The sequence below is a fragment of the Acipenser ruthenus genome, chromosome 55 (genome assembly GCF_902713425.1).
Source record: "Acipenser ruthenus chromosome 55, fAciRut3.2 maternal haplotype, whole genome shotgun sequence".
Classification (NCBI taxonomy): Eukaryota; Metazoa; Chordata; class Actinopteri; order Acipenseriformes; family Acipenseridae; genus Acipenser; species Acipenser ruthenus.
The window spans coordinates 1,703,128-1,726,138 of record NC_081243.1 but is presented as its reverse complement, the minus strand read 5'-3'; the positions used below and the strand labels follow the sequence as shown (position 1 = coordinate 1,726,138).

The following is a 23,011-nucleotide window of genomic DNA, read 5'->3' as shown; positions in this document are numbered from 1 at the left end:
TTTTAAAGATATCTCTAAATCATTTGAAGATATCTCAAAATAACTTTCTGTTCATTTAGAGATATCTCAAAATGAAAAGGAAGTAATTTGAAGATATCTCTAAATGACTTCCTGTGAAAATGCTCCGTGTTTTGAATGGTCTTCCTGTCCGTTTAATGATATCTGTAAGTCATTTAGAGATATCTCTAAATGTATTTTAGATATCTTAAAATGATTTAGAGATATCTTCACATATTTAGAGAGATCTATACATTAATTTCAGATATCTCTAAATGATAATTTGGCTTGCCATACAAATCCAACATCGTCAGAGGCAAACACTAACAACAGGTGCTTATAATATGGTTTTATATTGAAGTTTTAAGAATTTAATGTTAAAATATAAGTAACATAATTAATTTGCAGAGTCAGCGTGCTACCTTGAAAAAAATGCGCTGCATAGAAAAAATAACCTTGCAAAAAAAAAAAGGTTCAAAGTAGCATTTTAAAACTTAAATCTATTGACGCAGTCTATCTCTCTATATACACTGCCTGGTCACTTTGTTGGGCACTGTGTGTCTTCCTGGTTGATTTTGGCATGGACCTGGTGTACTGCACCTTTAAATATTTTTAGCGAGAGAGAGAGTTTTTTTTTTTTTTTTTTTTTATTATTCCAGCTAGCTTATTCACTTGGTGTGCGCGCCTGCTTCGTTTAGCGTTGCGATGCAGTGCCGACAAGTGTCGACAACTGATTTGAGAACAACAGACGCAAAGGTAAGGCGTGTTACTATTCCTATTCCACATATCAAAACACGCAGGCTCATATTTTAATTCAATATATTATGGAGTGTTCTCCTTTTCTAAAGACTTCATAAAAAAGTTGTTGCGAGGAGTCATATTATAATTTAACGATGCGAAGGACTGACAACAGCGTGTTTGACGTTTCTTATACCGGTACATATTTCTATATAATTGTTTTTGTACAAGAAATATTGATATTTTGTTGAAGTTTAGCGACTGGTGGTTATATGAATGTGTTTTGTGGAACTACTGCTGGCAACAACGAAGTATGCCAGTAAAAACCCTTTATTTAAAGAAACTTCGTGAATGAGTTTATTCTGACGTGACTGTCAATCATATTATGAACTGCACATTAATAATGTATAGAAATGAACTCATTATTGACTTGTTAGTTCAATACACTGCACTGGAGATGGGATTAAAAATGTAAATTACAATCTATCTATCTATCTATCTATCTATCTATCTATCTATCTATCTATCTATCTATCTATATATATATATATATATATATATATATATATATATATATATATATATATATGGAAGGCGCCAAGGCCACTAAACTTGTCAGGGCCAAAGTGTAGGATGTTGTGCAGTTTTGCTTAGGATTCATATATAAAGCTAATTATTGGCCACAACACAGTTTAACTTAATAATAACTATTTATTTATTTATAAAATATATTATTATTATTATTATTATTATTATTATTATTATTATTATTATTATTATTATTATGTCAACCAGCATCTTAGATTCAAGCCTGCGAGGACACAGCCCCCCTGAGCTGAAGACAGGCATGTTTTTTTTATCGCTAAAATCCACAGAACCTCTTTTGTGCAGTTGTAATTAGTCCCCATGGAAATGTGCAGTAAAATGTCCTAAAATCTCCAGAGAAAAATATATTGTCGGCAGCAATCACTTTTCAATGAAAAAGCAATAAAAAATAGCATTACTGAGCGTTAATCAGAACAATAACATTTCACCTTTAAATTAAGCTTGATGTGAAGTATCATTCAGCCAGTGAGGTCATATACATAGTCTTAGAAGCCACTGGGAAAACGTATGACTGCTTTAAGATATTCAAGTTTATTTTTGAAGTGCAGTTTGACAAACTAAAAAAAGAAAGTGCTTATTTACAAGTTTTTTTTCACACATTTAAATTGAAATTTAAAGTCACTGTTTGACCAGCATAATAATCGCACTCTGCACCTTTATTTTGAAGCCACCGAATGCGCGAATTACTGGAATGTGTTCAACTTTTTGCACCATATTTTTGAAAATATGAATCTAGTGTTTATTTATTTATTTATTTATTTATTTATTTATTTATTTATTTATTTCGTCTTACGCTGTCCCTTTCGTTGTTAAGATCCAACACAACCGATCTCCACCCCGATTTTAGGTTGCAGTCCGGGGCTTTATAGGAATAATCGCAGTGGCCAAAGAGAAGGATTTTAAAGAAAAAAAAATCTATAGAATTGATTGATCTTCAGAGGTGATTCGCCCCTAGCCTTGCATGAGAAAATTCTTACTGCAAGGTCATGTGATCTTGTGTAGCCAATCACGGCGTTTAATGTCTCAAGCTATTGTATAATTGCACTTGTTTGCATTTATAATGAATTGCTCCACGCTGATGCTTGTGAATCCTGTCCTATCGCTGCACATATGCAGACTGCTTCTGTGCGCTGCTCTAGTGACAATGACATCAGGAGTGGGTTCCAAATAGCACTGAAAACTCTGCTAGAGGCTAATTCTATGTTTTTTCCCGCGATCGCTTAATAATAGCATATTTTCTCCTGAGTTTTAAGTGAGCTAAACTCAGAAATACCGTTCCTACGAGTAACAGTAACATACAAAATGCCAAGCAGCTGTATTTCATTTATGGATGAACTGGTTGGAAAAAAAAGTGTTCTTATCATAAGATGGACCGATAATAAACACTGTGATACAATATATAGTATTTTATACCGTTTTGGTTTCGTTGTGGTAAAAGAAATTTAAAAAAAAGGGGATAACGGCAATTGAAACATATTCACGTTAGTTACAGTAAATCCTTGTTTGAAACTGAAAGAAAACCAATTGTAAGTATCGTACATATTTTTAAACTACTGACCAGAAAACAGTACCAAGTTTTTCAGATTGTGCAAGACTTCCTACGTTTTTTCTGGTCTTTTTTTCCCGAGATTGCATATTATTATCACACGGTACACGGCCACACACAGGCGGAGGGCTTAAGTTATGTTGTCGTGTGTGATTACGTCACCTACCAGCCCTGCTGCTGCCTTCCCCCGTGCACGCTACAATATATAGATTTATTTGGTTCCAAAATGGTAACCCATGCACACCTTACTATTTTGTGATTTTTATCAATATTAACTGGAAATCAGTTGTATAACATGTGGTAGTAACCAAAGTGATTTTTTTTATCAGGATCTTCTCCCTCATTGATTGCCTTTATATTTAGGCTGAGATATTACAATAAGGGAATTATAAGTGATATAAACCGATTCTGATTATAGTTTGATTAATTGCAGGGAATAGCAGGAATTTGTAAAAAAAAAAAAAAAAAATTGACAAATTGTACATTTGTTCATTTACAGTATCTGTGGAGCCCCTTGTCAAATTGTCACAACACTTGTTATTAACATTATTTAAGGGCAGCAGTGTGGAGTAGTGGTTAGGGCTCTGGACTCTTGACTGGAGGGTTGTGGGTTCAATCCCAGGTGGGGGGACACTGCTGCTGTACCCTTGAGCAAGGTACTTTACCTAGATTGCTCCAGTAAAAACCCAACTGTATAAATGGGTAATTGTATGTAAAAATAATGTGATATCTGTATAATGTGAAATAATGTGATATCTTGTAACAATTGTAAGTCGCCCTGGATAAGGGCGTCTGCTAAGAAATGAATAATAATAATATTTAGCAGAAGTTATTGAGTGTATCAGATTGCAGGGCTATGTAGAGGTGCCACTCTCTCTGTACATCTCTCCATCTGTAGGTCATTTGTACACCTTGAGGACACAAGGAGTTATTCCACATACAGTAAATCATTTTAATATACCTCCATACTTACACCTCATTTGCTTACCTAATGACATCTAGATTTTAAATTCCTCTTAACCCATATTGTTTATTGCCATTTCCTATTCTATATTATTCTCTAATAGTGTTGGTATACATCGTGGTCATCGACGTTTTTTCCTCACACTGCTAGCTTTGAAGTCGCAACCGTGGCTATGAGGGATGGATGTCACTGACAGGCTATTTTCAGTGCTGTTGTGTGTTTGGTTTACTGTGTTGTAGTAAACAGCTTTAGCTAGGTGAATCTGCCCTCAATTCAGGGTTTAAATGGGTTAGGTCTTTTCATTTCTTCCACCTCTCTCTCTCTCTCTCTCGCTCTCTCTCTCTCTCTCTCTCTTTTTCACTCTCGCTTTTTTCAGATTTAATTTGTGCTCAGCATCAAAAGCTCCTTTAGTTAAATGTGTTTCTGTGAAAGTGTATGTCAGAGAAATCTGTGTGTGTCTCATTGTGTGTTTCAGTGTGTGTGTGTGTGTGTGTGTCTGTCTGTGTGCGTGTCTCAGTGTGTGTCTTAGTTTGTGGGGCTCAGTGTTTGTGTCTTAGTTTGTATGTATCTGTGTGTGTGGGTGTGTGCGTGTCGCACTGTGTCAATGTGTTTTGTCACTGAATGTATTATGTTTCTTTAGTATGCATTCAGCACTATTGACATATTCTCTATATGAATAAAACAGCAATAGTAAACAGAACAATTTCTTGATAGATTTCTTGATAATGTCTTTTTTGCCTGTGAGTGTGTGTGTCTCTCCCTTCTCCCTTGTCACCTCCACGCTTATAAAAGCCTGCACACTGCCTGAAGCTGTTTAATAATCACAGATTTCATCCCAAAAGAATTTATTCAACTGAGCTACCAGAGAGGAAAGACATGGAGATCAGAAAAGAATCTAAAAATAGCTTTCTGACTTGCGCTGAAAATACCCTCTGAGAAAAAATACTATGAGTCAAAAAAAAATGATTTTAAGAGTGATGGACAGCCAGCCAGCCCGCATCCATACACCCCCAGATTCTACAGCTAGCCAGCCTCCATACACCCCCAGATTCTACAGCCAGCCAGCTTCCATACATCCCCAGATTCTACAGCCAGCCAGCCAACCAGCCTCCATACACCCCCAGATTCTACAGCCAGCTTCCATACATCCCCAGATTCTACAGCCAGCCAGCCAACCAGCCTCCATACACCCCCAGATTCTACAGCCAGCCAGCCTCCATACACCCCCAGTTTATACAGCTAGCCAGCTAGCCAGCCTCCATACACCCCCAGATTCTACAGCCAGCCAGCCTCCATACACCCCCAGATTCTACAGCCAGCCAGCCTCCATACACCCCCAGATTCTACAGCCAGCCAGCTTCCATACACCCCCAGATTCTACCGCTAGCCAGCCAGCCAACCTCCATACACCCCCAGATTCTACAGCTAGCCAGCTTCCATACACCCCCAGATTCTACAGCCAGCCAGCTTCCATACACCCCCAGATTCTACCGCTAGCCAGCCAGCCAGCTTCCATACACCCCCAGATTCTACAGCAAGCCAGCTTCCATACACCCCCAGATTCTACAGCCAGCCAGCCAGCCAGCCTCCATACACCCCCACATTCTACAGGCAGCCAGCCAGCCAGCCTCCATACACCCCCAGATTCTACAGCCAGCCAGCCTCCATACACCCCCAGATTCTACAGCCAGCCAGCCTCCATACACCCCCAGATTCTACAGCCAGCCAGCCTCCATACACCCCCAGATTCTAATCAATAACCTGGGCTAAAGAATGTCTGGAAAACCACTCATCCAATTGCGATGAAACTTGGTATTAACATTATTAAATTACATTATCAAACTGATTTGTAAACTACATTGCTTAAAGCACAGCAGTGATGATATTAACACAGCTAGCTAAGAACATTGATTTTAAAACCTTGGGGAGGGACAGTGATGATGTTAATAAAGCTAATAAGAGGTGAGAGAATGGATTTTAAAGATGGTCAGCGCTCCTTTAAAGGGAGGGACCAGGGATGATGTTAATAAAGCTAATAAGAGGTGAGAGAATGGATTTTAAAGATGGTTAGCACTCCTTTAAAAAGAGAGAAGGGGCATGTTAATAAAGCTAGGTAGGAAATTGTTTTTAAAGTCTGTTAGCTCTCAGTAAAAGCTGCTGTATTGCTAAGGAATAATTGAGCAGGCTGAATGAGGAGGTTAAGATATTCAGAGTGAAGCAGCACAGAGGCTGGGTAATTGGGACACTGCAGAGCAGAAAGCTGCATGATAACTGAAGCAGCATTTCTCAGAGTGGAGGAGAAACTGCAAAGTGACAGGAATCATTCAACAGTAATTATCACAAATCAGGGACTAACTTTTACCTGAGCTTTTTTTATATAATATACAATGTAGAAACTCCAAGGAAAGTAAATGGATAAATAGACTCAATACCACGATGCCTGAAGGGTTAAATAGGAGAGAGAGAGAGAGAGAGAGAGAGAGGTGGAAGAAATGAAATGACCTAACCCATTTAAACCCTGAATTGAGGGCAGATTCACCTAGCTAAAGCTGTTTACTACAACACAGTAAATGAATAATAGATGGGCTTCAGTGAGTTACAGGAAAATAATTCCATCTAGGGTTTCTATGATGTCATAAACCACGAGAGCCTTCGGTCGAGTTTATAAACTGTCACAGAAACCCGAGATGGAATTGTTTTCCTGTAACTCACTGAAGAGGCCCATCTATTTTTTTTTTATAATCCACGGATACCCTTGTGATGCTGATATTAAAGAAGACGAGGTTCAGCAGTACAGGTTTTTTTAAACGTCGTGTTTCAGCGCTGTACAGACGTTCTGTGTCGTTATCCGTTAGAGCTTCAGCTTTATATGTTCGATTGCCTTTACCTTGTTTTAATTTCCCGTTCCTCTCCAGTTTCTCTGAGATACGAATGTACCAGCTTTACATCATTTTTGTTTTTAACATATTTTCATTTTGTTGCTCATTAATGAACATTTCTGTACTGTGGGTGTTGTCGAGTGATTGAAAACGAGACATGTTGTGTTTGAATTGAAAGCGGTGGTCTCGAGGAGTCGAATGGGTCAAAGTTCAAGTATATTTTCCTATAGAGGAATCATCACTTTATGACATCACTAGTGTGGTATTATGCCTTTTTTCAAATAGCTCAGGATGCAAATATAGCCTTCATCCATATGTACGTGTATATATGTACTAACCCTGCATTATATAATGCAGATGTGTGTGTGTAATATATATATATATATACAGGTATATATTATTACACACACACATCTGTATTATATAATGCAGGGTTAGTCCAGTACATATTACCATATATTTCAGCATGTAAAGTATATTTCGAAATGTCATCAAAATATATTGCAATGTAGACTTCTAATACTATTTGGTTTGAACTGTGGAACATATTCCAATATATTTCCAAAGTATCTCCCACTACTTTAAATATTTAAATTTTCCAAATATATTGTAAAATAAATTGATGTATACTGTATATATTTTGAAATTTATAACATGCATTTCCTATTCTGGTAGCAATATATTGATCAATATTTTAAGGGATGCTGAAATACACGTGAATATGAACTGGGATGAATTGCACTATAAAACATGCCTTTATTTAGTCAGTGTTGCTTTAAGTATGAGTTCATGAGGTGCTCTTCAGTTCTAGTTGCTTGTCAGACATTTAATACAGACAAGCTCATCCATCTTTATAGATGTTAGATACAGCGCCATCTAGTGATCGAAAACTTTGGATCAAGTTTGTTTTGCTGGCAGTACCCTAACTAGGCACTAGATGGCTCTTGCTGACATAGACATGTCTGGCTACCTTTTTAGCACCTGTACTAATTTAGTGTCAGACCATCGTTTAATCATGGCCTTGACTCCACAAGGTGTTGGAAGGTGTCTCCAGGGCTCCATTCAGTCATTAATATTCATTGTAGAGGATCGTGATGATGAATTGTTCAGAGAATTGCACTGAGATCATTGTGGGGACCGTGGAAGAAGTCTCTGTCATGCTCCTCATAAAAAAGCCATCAGGGTTTGGCATTGTTGGGTGGTGCATCAGTGATGCTTAGTATTCATTCAGCCTTCCAGAGTAATGAAGGGACCCAGGGTATACCAGGAGAACCTGCCCCACACCAGAGCCATGCCAAACCCAATCAGGGAGAGACTGGTCCTAATAAATTGTCAAAGCAGTGTAAAAAAACATGGCTTTGTGAGATGACTTGAGGCTGGCTTGTGGCTTGCTGTTAGTAGTCATAGCTTTTAAAAAGTGATAAATGCAGATTTATTAACCGACCTTGAAGATTCTGTCTCTTTTGTGTGAATCGTGTGGCACTGACAATACAACGCTGCTTGTGTTAGCATGCCGATTTAAAACATTCTCGAACTGAATAGGGAGTGGGGGAGGGAGAGTTTGAAAGAGAAGGGGGAGAGGGAGAAAGAGGGAGAGGGGGTAGTTAAACAAGAGTGAGAAAGAGATGGAGTGGTTGAGAGGGAGAAGGTGAAAGGGAGAGAGGGTTCAGAGAGGAGAGGGGAAATAAGAAAGAAGAGGAGGGGAGAAACGGAAAGAATGAATGTTTTATGAAAGAGGGGAGGGAGAGACAGGGGATATAAAAGTGAAATAAGCATGCAACTTTCTGCTTGAGCTGCAGTCTCCAGTTCAGTGGTTTACTCTGAGTTTAATCAACTGAGAGCCTCTTCCTGGTAGCTCTGAGAAGTCAAAGAGATTTACTTCTAAAGTACTGATGTTGTTTCATTCATTTATATTAGGAATGTGTTGTAAAACATTGTCGTTCTGCTTAGACGATCATGAACATTTCACTGAAGGATCACGGTTTTCCTAATCTGATGGTAGCTAGCAAAATAGTTCTATAACTCTTCTCTATTCTGCACATCCGTTTGCAAAAAAAAGGTCTCAAATGCAGTTTTGAAATAAACACATATTGATTTTAAAGCATACAGTACTGGGTTAAAGAAATCTCTGCTTGCATGGCATGCTTTCATAGTGTTGCACTTCCTTGGTGTGTCTTGTAGTGGCTCCCTTTCAATTCGAAGATGACCGCCAAACCAATACTTTTGGGATATGCCTGCTTGTCAGGTAGGTATTCGCTGAGCATTTTATATCAAAGCTGCCGATAGGCCCCTCTGTGGAGTGACGTCCTCGGTCCCGCCTCCCGAAGTAAAAAATAGTCACTGCACGGAGACGTCAGTCTCTTTTGCCTTTCACGAACAGGTCAGTAGGTAACTCCCTTCTGCAGGCTGTGCTACCCCGCTGCAGCGGCCGTGTGCTGCGCGCGACCCAGACGCCATCTTGGGTGCTCCACTCCACTGCGAGCTTCGTGCTGGACTGGTTGTGTGACTGCACTGCAACTGTCTATCCTGGTCCCTGCAGCACCACGAGGTGACCTCAGGCACCACCTCTAGGCCTCCGTGGTAAGGAGCCAGCAACAAGGACGGGGGAACGCCGGACATGGGGCCCCAGCGCACCAGCGCCCAGGGAGACAGTTTCAGAGGAACCGCCCCAGACAGCCTCCAAGGCAGCCTCCTCCCCAGCCTCAGCAGCTCCAGCAGGGGCCCTGAAGGCTTACAGCCTCAGACCCATCCGTTTACACAACACCATCTGCAATACTGGCGCAATTGCACCTGAGACTGCTGGATGCTCACCACTGTACACACCAGCTACGCACTGCAATTCCACTCGGGACCTCCTCCCTTTCGAGGGATCACGGTCACATCCGTGAACGACCCTCTCCAGGTCTTGGCCCTCAAACAAGAGGTAGAGGACTACAGGACAAATACGTTTTATATCATTAACTGGAACGAAACAGTTTGTGTCATTATCTAAAAAAGGCATCAATTAGGCATTGCACTTGGTGTTGTGGGGTTTTTTTTGCATTTGTATAAGACTGTTAAACTTTGGTGACATTGGATGTTTTGCAACTAAACTCTGTCCCATGGCTGCCCATGCAGCATTTGACAGGCTGCACAAAATGTCAGTTTATCAGCCGAGATGATTATTGGTTGTTAGTTGCGTTGGAAATTAATTATATCCTGTGGTTACTTAATAAAGCCCGGTGACGCAGCATCTGACAGGCTGCACAAAATGTGACACTAAGCGGGTTTGTGAGATGATATTAAGAGAGGTCATTTCTATGGTTTGACTGTGGCTCTATACTTTAAGATTGTCTAGAAATTTGGGACAAATGCCGTCCCGGAGGCGTTAAGCCCGGGACTGGGACTTGGTCTTTACATTTCGGGACTGTCCCACCTAATTACCTATCCGGTCTGCCTGTACATCCACCTGTGTGTTACATTGTTGCGTATACTGGAAGTTTATTAAACTGTGATGCATTTGATGCTAATTCTGCTTCTATGCTATACTGTACAACTTGTTCAACTGTCCAGCCACGGCAATGGGTTCATGGATGTAACCTGACTGGCTTGTTGTCATGGCTACAGCAGAGCTGTACTGGCTTTGGAAGGTCATTGTTAGATTATAGTCGTTGTTAGATTATGAGAAGGTCTCTCTCTTGCTCTGATATTTGTGTAGCAATGCTGCCTCTCTCTAATCTGCTCAGCCATTGAGTTCGAACTCAATTCACCAGCAGCAGCTTGGCTTCAAATAATACCCAGAATTTACACAGACTATACAGGAGAGGAGAGACTGTCTTTATGCAGAGAATGAGAGACTGTCTATACAGAGAACGGGAGACTCTTTATACAGGGGAGGAGAGCCTGAAAATATAGCTTTCTTTCTTTCTCTCTCTCTCTCTCTCTCTCTCTCTCTCTCTCTCTCTCTCTCTCTCACACACACACATACAATCAGTTTCAGCATAATCCCTTCTTACTGTGTTAGTTTAATTAAATCTGCAGACAAAAAGACAGACATTGCCCCACAATCCTGTCCAGATTGACACTCAAATATAATTCCTTCTTCTTGGTGCCTGCGTTAGTTTATATTCTTCAAGGGTTTTTTTTTTTTTATTTTTTTCTATTTTATTTAATATTATTTACTTCAAAACTGCTGTAAATCATTGTTGGAGCCACTGCTGTATAATATAGAAAACTATGGAGATTGAAATTTGGGGGGACTGCCTGAATCATTGCTGGTGCCACTGTATACAATATACTGGTATTTGAGAAAAGAAGTAGGCAGTGTATGATCAATATTGTATCAAATTATTATTATTATTATTATTATTATTATTATTATTATTATTATTATTATTATTTATTTCTTAGCAGACGCCCTTATCCAGGGCGACTTACAATTGTTACAAGATATCACATTATTTTTACATACAATTACCCATTTATACAGTTGGGTTTTTACTGGAGCAATCTAGGTAAAGTACCTTGCTCAAGGGTACAGCAGCAGTGTCCCCCACCTGGGATTGAACCCACGACCCTCTGGTCAAGAGTCCAGAGCCCTAACCATATATATAGAACCGCAGAGAGGTCTCTAGTGCATCACTGTATGCAAACCCCAGTTAAAGCACATTTTCAAGTCATCGCAGTATTAAGACCACATCACAATTAAGGCTGGTTGTTTTCTGCTATTGACAGCAACTTAAAGCCACATTCAATATTATGAGCACCCCCATGTATTCAATACTAAGGTCCTGCATTCAGCATTAAGGCCACCCCTGTGTTCACTATTGACTGTTCTAATTCACTGTTTTAGTTAAATTATTGTGTTTTAAAATTACTTGGTTAACACTCCTTTTAAAGGGAGGGCAGTGATCCTGCTTCACGTGCTAATAGGAGCTCATTCAATAGCCTGTAATTCCTGGCTTTCATCTTCCTCTGGAGTCCTGGGTTCCAATCTGGGGGCTTTTAGCTGAATTGATAGTTGTGAGCCTCCTCTAATATAAACTGTCTGCTGCTTTTTTCCTGCAGTGTTATACTTGAAACCTGGCAGTGAAGATGATTTGTGTAATGTCAGCTCGCCTGAACAGACCGCACTACCCTGATAAATCAACTGCCTTATTTATGAGGACGAATCTCAAATGAAAGCTATGGATCAGAAAGCAATGTTAAAAGGTTGTGTCACCTATGGACACCCTGAGTGGGATTCAGACCTCTTCTGTAATTACTTATTTCTTCTTAGCCGATGCTCTTATCCAGAGTGACTTACAATTGTTACAAGATATCACATTATTTTTACACACAATTACCCATTTATACAGTTGGGTTTTTTAACTGGAGCAATCTAGGTAAAGTACCTTGCTCAAGGGTACAGCAATTACTCCAGAGCGGTTTCAAACCAATAAGTGTGTTAATCACCCAACGTAAAGTACTCACTTGTTTGCCCTTGTCTGCACAGTTATTGAGTACCAATCAATAACAATCTGACAGTGCGGTCTAATATAGAACTGGTCATGATCAATAACTCATTATTTGTCATGCTATTCTTTTATCCATTTGAAATCATTTTGACTGTAAATTCACAATCAGAGCTATTACTATGGTGAACATTATCACGTATATATATATATATATATATTCTGTACATAACATTCCTGGCTGGTTGGCATAAATTGAGAGAAACAACCACTTTCTTCATACATACATATTCCACAGCCAACCATGCCGAACGTCGCCCGGGGGGTGGGAGGGTTAGGTCGGCCAGGGTGTCCTCGGCTCACCGCGCACCAGCGACTCCTGTAGTCTGGCCGGGTGCCTGCGGGCTTGCCTGTAAGCTGCCCAAGAGCTGCGTTGTCCTCCGACGCTGTAGCTCTTGAGTGGCTGGACGCTTCGGAGGACAGTGTGTGTTCGTCTTCGCCCCCTTGAGTCAGCGCAGGGGTAGTAGCGGTGAGCTGAGCCTAAAAAATAATTGGACATATCAAATTGGGAGAAAATAATACAAATAATTGGCAACAACTAAATTAAAAACAGGCATATTCCTCTAGAAGATTATACTTGACCTTTGACCCATATTTGACTCCTGTGCACCCCGAGACCTCTTTCAAACACAAAATGTCTAATTTTCAATCACTCGACATCACCCGCAATTTGTGCTTTTTAGGCACTTTTAACAAACTTTTAACTGTCTCTGTGAAGATTTACAATCATCCTCCACCAACAGGAGCACCAACCAAGTGAGCAAGACAAATAATCTTTGATACTGACAGCGACTAGAAAACAAAAATAAAAACCATAACCCATTGAAACACCATTTCCTTAAAAATACGTTATTTTTTGCACTTCATTATCTACCCAGTTTAATTCACCATTCCTGAATTATCAACAAAAATGATATTTAAGATTCTTTAATAACTTCATTTACGTTATTATTCATAAAATCCACTTGCAATTTGAACTTTAACACCCGTTTATTGTCTTTTTTTTATTACAGATATTAATATCCATGTATTATAAAAAATATATATATATATATGTATAGATGGGCTTCAGTGAGTTAAAGGAAAATAATTTAATCTCGGGTTTCTCTCTCTCTCTCTCTCTCTCTCTCTCTCTCTCTCTCTGTATACTCTTAATAGGCTAATCTAATTACCAAGTCTCATGAGTTGGATAGGTGGTTCTCTATATATATATGGAAAAATGTAAAGTGTAGTGTTCACAAGAATTTTTTTTTAAAGAGTTGATGGATTTCTATTCAAGGATCCCAAGATATTTACTGAGCAAGTAGTCTGATTGAAGCTATCCGACAACAAACTCCCCATCCCCAGCTGTGCTGCTTTCCTATAAAAAGGAGCATATTTCAGGGGACCATTCTACTTGTCTTGCTCGTTAAAATATTTAGCCTATTTTTAAAGAGGAGACAATGATCTATTCAGATACCCGGGTATTTGGTAAGTAAAGGGTCTGAGTGAGGAGTGGGCAATACAATCCCCAGCCCTAGTCTTGCTGTAAATCATGTGTTATTGCCAAACCTTTAAACACTACTGTATACCCAGATGCTTAATGTTAAAATCAACTTTTATGACAATTTAACAAGCGATTCTCCAGATATATGGACTTACAGACTCACCACCCCCTCCACTGTACACTCTTCACACAAAGTGTTCTTGAAATAAGACATCAAATGTATTCCAGAGGAACAAAACTGGATTTAAACACCTACTTTCTTTCTGCTTTCTCCCTTAACGGAATAAAAATTGATTTCTGTGCCTGCTGACATCATGCCTTAAATCATTCTCTGCGCGTTTGCGTGACTTTTTAAAAGCTGCTGTGTTTTTGAAGTTTGGGGCTTTAGGGGGGAAAAAGGCTGAAAATGCTGTTTTCCAAAGAACAATGGAGTTCGATTTTACACTATTCCAAGGTGAAATGCATACTTTGATGCAGAGATAATGCCATTTTAGAAACGAGAAGCTACTGCTTGTCTCTTCCTAGCACCTGCCCAAGGGCATCTCATTTAATAGTACAGAATCAGATTGTTTTAAATGTATTATTTTGTGTTCTAAACGTACTTATAGTGCAGTTGTCAGTATATATGCCGTTACATTACTGCTTCCTTTCAAAATATTTTCCCATATATTCCATCAAGAATAGAAAATCTATTTAATATATTTCAGCAAGTAAAATATCTATTTAGAATTTCGTCAAAATATATTTACTTAAATACCATTTTGGGATATACAGTAGAAGCTGTCATATCCGATCCTGTAAAATACGATCCCCTCTATTAACCAATGGACCATTTACACAGGCTGCGGCTACCAGTAAACGGTACTGATGGAAACAAGATGCTCGGATATATTGTGAAAAGTGTTGAATTTAAATCAAGGGAAGTAATGTTAAAACTTTACAATGCATTAGTAAGACTTCATCTAGAATATTGTGTTCAGTTCTGGTCACCTTGTTACAAAAAGGATATTGCTGCTCTAGAAAGAGTGCAAAGAAGAGTGACCAGAATTATCCTGGGTTTAAAAGGCATGTCGTATGCAGACAGGCTCAAAGAATTGAATTTATTCAGTCTTGAACAAAGAAGACAAGCATTCAGAATCCTAAAAGGTATTGACAATGTCGCCCCAGGGGACTTTTTCGACCTGAAAAAAGAAACAAGGACCAGGGGTCACAAATGGAGATTAGATAAAGGGGCATTCAGAACAGAAAATAGGAGGCACTTTTTTACAGAGAATTGTGAGGGTCTGGAACCAACTCCCCAGTAATGTTTTTGAAGCTGACACCCTGGGATCCTTCAAGAAGCTGCTTGATGAGATTCTGGGATCAATAAGCTACTGACAACCAAACGAGCAAGATGGGCCGAATGGGGCCTCCTCTCGTTTGTAAACTTTCTTATGTTCTAAACTGATCAATGCACATTTTATTGTGTGTCTAAAACACTAAATTGAGCTCTTAACAGGACAGAATGGATTCAGTTGCAGATAAAATCAAAGACTGTGTTTGGGAATTCAGTTTCACGTCACGTAAAACAAACTGCCCGGTTTAACCATGTTCAATAAAAGAAAACACGAAAGCCAGGTGGTTCATATAATTACTGTGCCGTTAAAAAGATCAAACAAGATTTTTTTTGCCCAACCCAAAGCCAGTTTGTGTTTCTGTGCGCACTTTCTTCTTGTTGTCGTCTTGTATTACTTTGGCATGGGGTGAGAAAGCACGCTAGCAGCTGTTTGTTGAGTGCTATTTTGTAAATTGCCAAATACTTAGTGCTTTGCAATCATTTTCATCAGCCTCTTCCCCTATTGACTGACAATGCTTTCAACCAGTAACAAGACCCAGAAGATACTGCTGACCTAGGAAGTGAAGCAGTAGCAGATTTAACATAAGGCAAGGCAAGCACATTTCTTTAACCTAATGCCAGATTTAAAAAAAAAAAAAATGAATGTGGTTCTTTCAAAAGTGCACATTTGAGCCCTGTCCAGTTTATACACTGCCATTACGGATTCTGTCCCCTGTCGGTGAGAGGTTGAAAACTGTAAAACCATGAATGCAGATGAGCCCGGCTCTTTTGCATAGCAGTTAAGGTGCCTTGGGTTGCCATTTCACGTCCAGCCTCCACTCTGTTAGTGTGTGCTGCTCCCAGTGTGTGCACCTGTAAGATTCACTGTAGACCCAGCTCTGAGTCCCTGCGGCTCTGCTTTGAACTGCAACACACAGAAATAGAAATTAGCAACCTCCTTTTTTTAGATGCAAAACCCACACGGGAGTCAGCCTGCGGATTTTACACAAATAATTCATTCATTCATCCTCCCGGCAGAGCTTCTTAAACAGCACAGCAGTTCGTAACAAGATTGTCAGTGACATCCACCTCCACTACCAGAGATGGACATCACAATCAGGTCCAGCAGTGAGGGGATGACCATGACACATACCCACAGTACAGAATAACATGAGAAATAGCGGTATTTAATTGCTGTGTTTAAGATGTCATAAACAAATTAGGTGTTGGCATCGTGGTTTATTAAAATGACTGATTTACAATATATGGAGTAGCTTCTTGTTATCTCAAGGTCAACATGTAACAGATTGAAAGATTATTATTATTATTATTTATTTCTTAGCAGACGCCCTTATCCAGGGCGACTTACAATTGTTACAAGATATCACATTATTTTTACATACAATTACATTCTTTTTTGCACATTATTTTTACATACAATTACCCATTTATTCAATTGGGTTTTTACTGGAGCAATCAAGGTAAAGTACCTTGCTCAAGGGTACAGCAGCAGTGTCCCCCACCTGGGATTGAACCCACGACCCTCCGGTCACTCCACACTGGACTTTAGTGGCCATTAAAAATGTGGCGTTTGTAAAGAGTGGTTTTCACCTGCCGTTCAGCACCCGCTATCAAATTAGCACTTTGCCATTAATCCTTTTATATGACATTGAAATATATTCAAATGAAGAAATGAGGGCAGCAGTGTGGAGTAGTGGTTTAGGGCTCTGGACTCTTGACCGGAGGGTCGTGGGTTCAATCCCAGGTGGGGGACACTGCTGCTGTACCCTTGAGCAAGGTACTTTACCTAGATTGCTCCAGTAAAAACCCAACTGTATAAATGAGTAATTGTATGTAAAAATAATGTGATATCTTGTAACAATTGTAAGTCGCCCTGGATAAGGGCGTCTGCTAATAAATAAATAATAATAATTGGGCAGGGATCTGGAATATTAAGTGGGTGCAAACATTCTAATGAGATGTAATTATTTTGCCTGGCAATTGCTGACCCTCGACAAGCTTTGCACCTCCTCTTACAAGGTGCAAACCATTGTAGAAACCTTCAGAGGAGAAGAGAAAAACAGAGAAGACCCCGCATATTCACTTTGTTTGGGATTATAGGTCATTATCATCTACTCTACTCTTTTCATCACCTGGTTGACTGTCCTCCTGGTAATACCAACAGCATTGACTTTCTCCACTATAGAGGACCATATGGCCTCTTGTAACATAACTGATGCTGGCTGAGGCTTTTCCAAATAACTCAGTTTCACGCTGAGTGACCTCAGCCTTAAGGACTCTCAGCTCCTGCTCAGAAAACTTTTCTTTCCCGTGCGCCAAAAGGACTTTGCTGCCCTTCCTCTGACATATTTTTCTGTTAGGTTTGATTTTCGTGCTCCACGAATTTCATACAGCGCCTACTGCTCTCTGCACTCCTAACTCAGCTCACCTCTGGACTGTAAGTGCGGCCGCTAAATAACCCGATGCACAGGCAGCACTCATTGCAACCCTCATTGTCATGATTGCAGCTCATTATTTGTGCATGTTGAGTAATTTGCATTGCTCTTAACCTTACTTTGGCTTCAGCACAAAATAATTGCTTGGCCGTTAGGCAATTTGGATTTTGCAGCCGCAATTGTTTGCACTGTGCCTGTCCTTACATCAACCCCTTAATGAACAGAACTGAAATGGATGATTTGATCAATAAACAGCAGCAGCTAATTCTGCAGCACAAAGACAGCGCTTTGACAGCATTGCTACCACCAGTGTTGCACATTCATTATAAGAATCCTAAATCAATACAGACCATTAAAACAAACAGACTCTCTGTAGTCTGCCTGCAGCTCGGAGTGATTTGTCTTATAAGACATTGAGATTCGGCGATGTCTCACGGGACATGTCTTATTTACAGCCAGGAGGCGGCAGTCATTTTTAACCCTTTAATGGTTTTAAAACGAATGATTCCATCTATCACTTGTGCACTTCAGTTTTACAAAACTATGGCCAAACGTTTTGCATCACCAAGAATTTAGGATTGAGACATAATTAAAAAAAAAAAAACATATGAACATAATTTTGATCTTTTATTTAACATCATGTCATCATAGAAAATAAAAGATGATATCAAAACGGTCGACCGGAAGCCATGATATTAGTATAGTATTTCATGTTCGATTTTAAATTGTCACATTTTTTAATTGTTGTCAGTTTATGGAAAACTACATTGCAGTGTGTAATTCAATATGTTAACGTAACATTATTCAGCAGGTTTCGACTTTATTAGTTCATTCTATAGGGTGATGCAAAACTTTTGGCCAGAGCTGTAGGTCTGAAATGTGAACATATATATTTTTTGTCAGCACCATAACACAGACTTACTGATATCAAAAAATAAAAGCATTTAAGTAATGGTAATAAGAACCAGTGGTTCAGATCAAGACTATTGTTGGATTGGACTATTCTAGAGAATGGATTTTAACCCATTAAGTGCCATTGTCCTCATTTCAGGATTCGTTTTTGCATATTATCTTTCATTTTATTAATGTTATGTAATATTTTTTTTTATTATTATAAAGCTGATTCTCTACTTGAATTGATATCTGTCAACAGAACAATTAGAAATGATAGAAATCACTTTCTTTGTAGTTTTTTTAACTGCCCAAATACTTTTGTCCACGACTGTAGCCCTTCAGATGATTTTTGTTGTAAATGTCTGTCATTTTACACTTTTAAAATATTGAAGAATGACAACATATTGCTGCAAACCGTCAGCTGGCCTGTGTACGAGCTTGTGTTCGGATTTGTTCAAAGAAAAATGTATTCAGTACTTAATGGGTTAAAGATGGTTAGCTCTCCTTTAAGGGGAGCAGTGATCATGTTAATAAAGCTAATAAGAGGTAAAATAGATTTTAAAGCATTGGTTCCCACTCATTTATCAGTGGATGTGTAATAATGTTCCAGACGCTAATGAGAGGGAAGAAAATGGGTTTTAAAGTGAATTAATGAAGTTGTCCAACTTGTCTTAATTACACATTTCCCTGTAGTCTAGTCCTTTCTAATTGCATTTTTAATCTGGGCGATCGATAGCTAATGAGGAAATTGATCTGTTTAAATGTTAATTATGAGAATAAAGATTCCATTGAATTGTTTTTTAAAAGGAGAAGTGAGAAAGAAATAGTTTGTAAAAGTTTATAGCTAACAGCTCTCCTAAGTTTTCAAGCTCCATAGTGTTCTATATTATACAGCAGTGGCACCAGCAATGATTCAGACAGTTCCCCTACATGTGCACTAGCATTGGGATGTAGCGCAGCTTCACATGCATCTGGAGGCTCGCTTATCCAGCTGTCATAAAACTTGGTATTAATATTATCTAGCACAGGCTATCGAGAATATCATATTTGTTTAGCAGACACCTTTATCCAAGGCGGCTTACAGAGACTAGGGTGTGTGAACTATGCATCAGCTGCAGAGTCACTTACAACTACGTCTCACCCGAAAGACGGAGCACAAGGAGGTGAAGTGACTTGCTCAGGGTCACACAGTGAGTCAGCGAGTGAGCCGGGATTTGAACCGGGGACCTCCTGGTTGCAAGCCCTTTCTTAAAATGTAATTGCTCATTCCTTTTCAATATTATTCTGTAGGTACAGCTCTGATTCTGAATTTACAGCCGTTGCAATGGGGAGGGATGTCGCTGACATGCTTGTTGTAGCAAAAATGGAAATTGGAATATTAGGGAAACAGAGACACCTAGTGGAGAAAATGAGATCCTGGTCCGTTGCTGTAGCCTCAGGGCAGATATTTAGTTTTATTGGGAGTCGACTTCCATTAATTTCTGCTTGTCTTACACTTCCTAGATCACACGGAAAATGAAATTGGCCCCACCCCCCTTAACGCTTTCATTCCTGTTTGAACCAACCAGCTGATTCCCCTAAGCTCCTGAACTCAAAACCAAAATTAGAGCTATCAGTATGATAAAGTAGAATGCCATGATGTAGGCCTATATCAACAGCATATACACAATAGTCAAGAATAAGATAAACCAATGAATAGTTGAATGAAAGCTGTCTAGGTGTCATGGTAAGGTTCTGTTTATTAAAGTGTACAGTATGTGGAATAACTGCATGTTTTCTCAAGATATTAAAATGGAAGTTTGGCATGCAGACGGGTGTACAGACAGAGAGACCCCCCCATGTCCCCATAATCTGATGAACGTCTGCTCAGTAATGTTAACGCCAAGTTTCATCAGAATCGGATAAGAGCTTCTCCAGGTAAATGTCAAAATGTCCGTGTTAAGCTTAACATCAAATATGCATGGCTTTCTTCCAAAAGACCCAAGCCTTTGACTTCTCCCATCTCGCTCCAGTGATTTTAGTATTTTGTGTGGATAATTCTCCACTGGGGACCATTTTCAAAGTGTGTCTTCTAAAGAATGATGTTTCAGAAACCGTTAAAAGCGATATTGTCAAAGGAAATTAACAGATGGTTGATAAAAACCTGCGAGGGGAGTCGTAACACAACCATAGGAAAGATCATGAAGTTTAGCCTTTCAGTAGCTTCTATTTCTTTTTTTTCTTTTTTTTTAATTTATAGTGACCAAATTATTATTTTTAGTTATTTTTCCCCCAATTTGAAATGTCCAATTATGTTTTTTCTCCTCACCGCAGCGAGTCCCCACACATCACAGACGTTCTGAGGGCGTGTGAGCGTCCTCCGATCTCACAAGCCTAAAGCCAGAATCACTTTTACACCGACCAATCCAGAGCAGAGGTGGGCGGGGCTACCGATCCCAGAGAACAGAGACCAGCCCTGCTTTTTATCCACACTGAATGTGCTCGGTGTCTGGCCAGTAGGGTTCGCTGTTGTGCGATGAGGAGAAGGAATCCCTGCCAGTTTCCTATCCCCAACCCCAGGAGCGTCAGATCCAATATGACGCCCCCTTTCGGAGTCCCCAGCAAAGTTCAGCCTCTTTGCACAGCCTGGACGTGAGCTGGCGCCGTCCAAGCTGTGTGACTCATCCTGCGCTCCCAGTGGCAGCACTTTAACTGGATGAGCCACTTGGGGACCCCTAGAAGGTTCAATTTCTAAACCCAGTTGCTGCAATCTTTTTAGCAATGTCCTTTACTAAGAGGCTAGTGAATTAGCCCACAGTTGCAGTAAATTTAATATTATTTATTTCTTAGCAGACGCCCTTATCCAGGGCGACTTACAATTGTTACAAGATATCACATTATTTTTACATACAATTACCTATTTATACAGTTGGGTTTTTACTGGAGCAATCTAGGTAAAGTACCTTGCTCAAGGGTACAGCAGCAGTGTCCCCCCACCTGGGATTGAACCCACGACCCCCCGGTCAAGAGTCCAGAGTCCTAACCACTACTCCACACTGCTGCCTATAAATCTTAGCTAATATGTATTACCATCACTTACTAGATTTCTCATTTCTCCTGAATGAAAGGCACACCATGTTCGAAGTGTTTTTGATTTTTAATGGTGTTTTAATCAATAAACGTCTCCTCCACTCTCTTCCATGCTGCTCTTCCCATTGAAGGAACACAGTCAGCACACGCGACTTGCTTCTGGGACAAAAACAATTCTAAACGTTTAGTTTTTTATTTTATTTTAAATATACATTTCCCCAAGGAAAAAAGAAAAAAAAAACACCTTTTTAAAACGTTTGTCATGTATTTTCTTTAAAAGTACTCCTTGAAGCGAGACATGTTTTCAATGCAAAACTTTTGGCCAGAGTTGTAGCACCAAATGTTCTAAAATGAAAATACAGGTTTACTATAGCATGTGATTCTTTCAAAACTGCACCTTTTGAGTTGAATAGAAATCGACTCTCAATAAACCACGAATTCCTGAGGCTATATCAATAGACCAAGTCAGATGAGAGAAGTTGTCTATCTCACTTTCTCCACTATAACGAATGGAAGTGTGCAAGAGTTAGGGAATTATTTCCCTTCCTACAATTTTCATATTTATTTTCAAAATTCATATTGCATTATATAGGATTCTAAATGTGTCTTCAACATATCAGTTCAAGGATACTTATTTTATTTGTTGTTCGATGAGAATGTAAACAAGCTGGGCATTCAGCAGTTTGTGATGACTGCACAGCAGGCTGAACGATACTGGAATCAGCTTGAAGTGTCCGATTGAGCAGGGCTAGGGCACTGTTTCTGCTGCTTTATATAATCCGCAGAACTTGGCAAGCTAAGAAATCAAGACAGATGGAACAAACGTGTTGTTGGCGCCTAATACGACTTGAGAAAAAAAAGTCATGTTACAAAATAAAGAGCAACTATTATGTCTTACGCGGCGATCTCATTCAAGCATTCAAAATCCTAAAAGGTACAGACAATGTCGACCCAGGGGACTGTTTTGACCTGAAAAAAAAACCAAGGACGATGGGTCACAAATGGAGATTAGATAAAGGGGCATTCAGAACAGAAAATAGGAGGCACTTTTTTTACACTGAGAATTGTGAGGGTCTGGAACCAACTCCCCAGTAATGCTGTTGAAGCTGACACCCTGGGATCCTTCAAGAAGCTGCTTGATGAGATTCTGGGATCAATAAGCTACTAACAACCAAACGAGCAAGATGGGCCGAATGGGGCCTCCTCTCGTTTGTAAACTTTCTTATGTTCTTATGTCTCATTCCTGCCTTTCACCTTCCTCTGGAGGCCTGGGCTGTCTGGTAAGAAGGGGAGGCGTTGGGTTTTGATTTAGGAATCATTTGGGAATGTTTATTAAAGTTGTTTGTCAGAGAGGAGAGTGTTGCTGTGCAGTATTGGAGTGTAATAACATTACAACGTATGATATTTATCAAGTTCGGAGAGCAAGCCTTCCTGCTGGGTTTATTTAGTGCTGCCATTATTGGACTATAAAACTTCTGTGGTTATTGAAAAGCGTAATAACAGGGAGGTTTCGATTGACAAACAACTTGCAGACGTTGCCCTTTGTTAACTTGGAGGTGTACAAATGAA

General features: G+C 39.5%; 1 protein-coding gene across 1 annotated transcript in view; it reads left to right on the top strand.

Moving 5' to 3' along the window:
• The first annotated feature begins 677 nt into the window (after nt 1–677).
• The window catches only part of LOC117401664 (caM kinase-like vesicle-associated protein), a 35,944-nt gene continuing 13,610 nt past the window's right edge, over nt 678–23,011 (top strand). The window contains exon 1 of the mRNA XM_034002444.3: nt 678–753. The gene's annotated coding sequence lies outside the window, so the exon portion shown is untranslated. The remainder of the gene's footprint in view (nt 754–23,011) is intronic.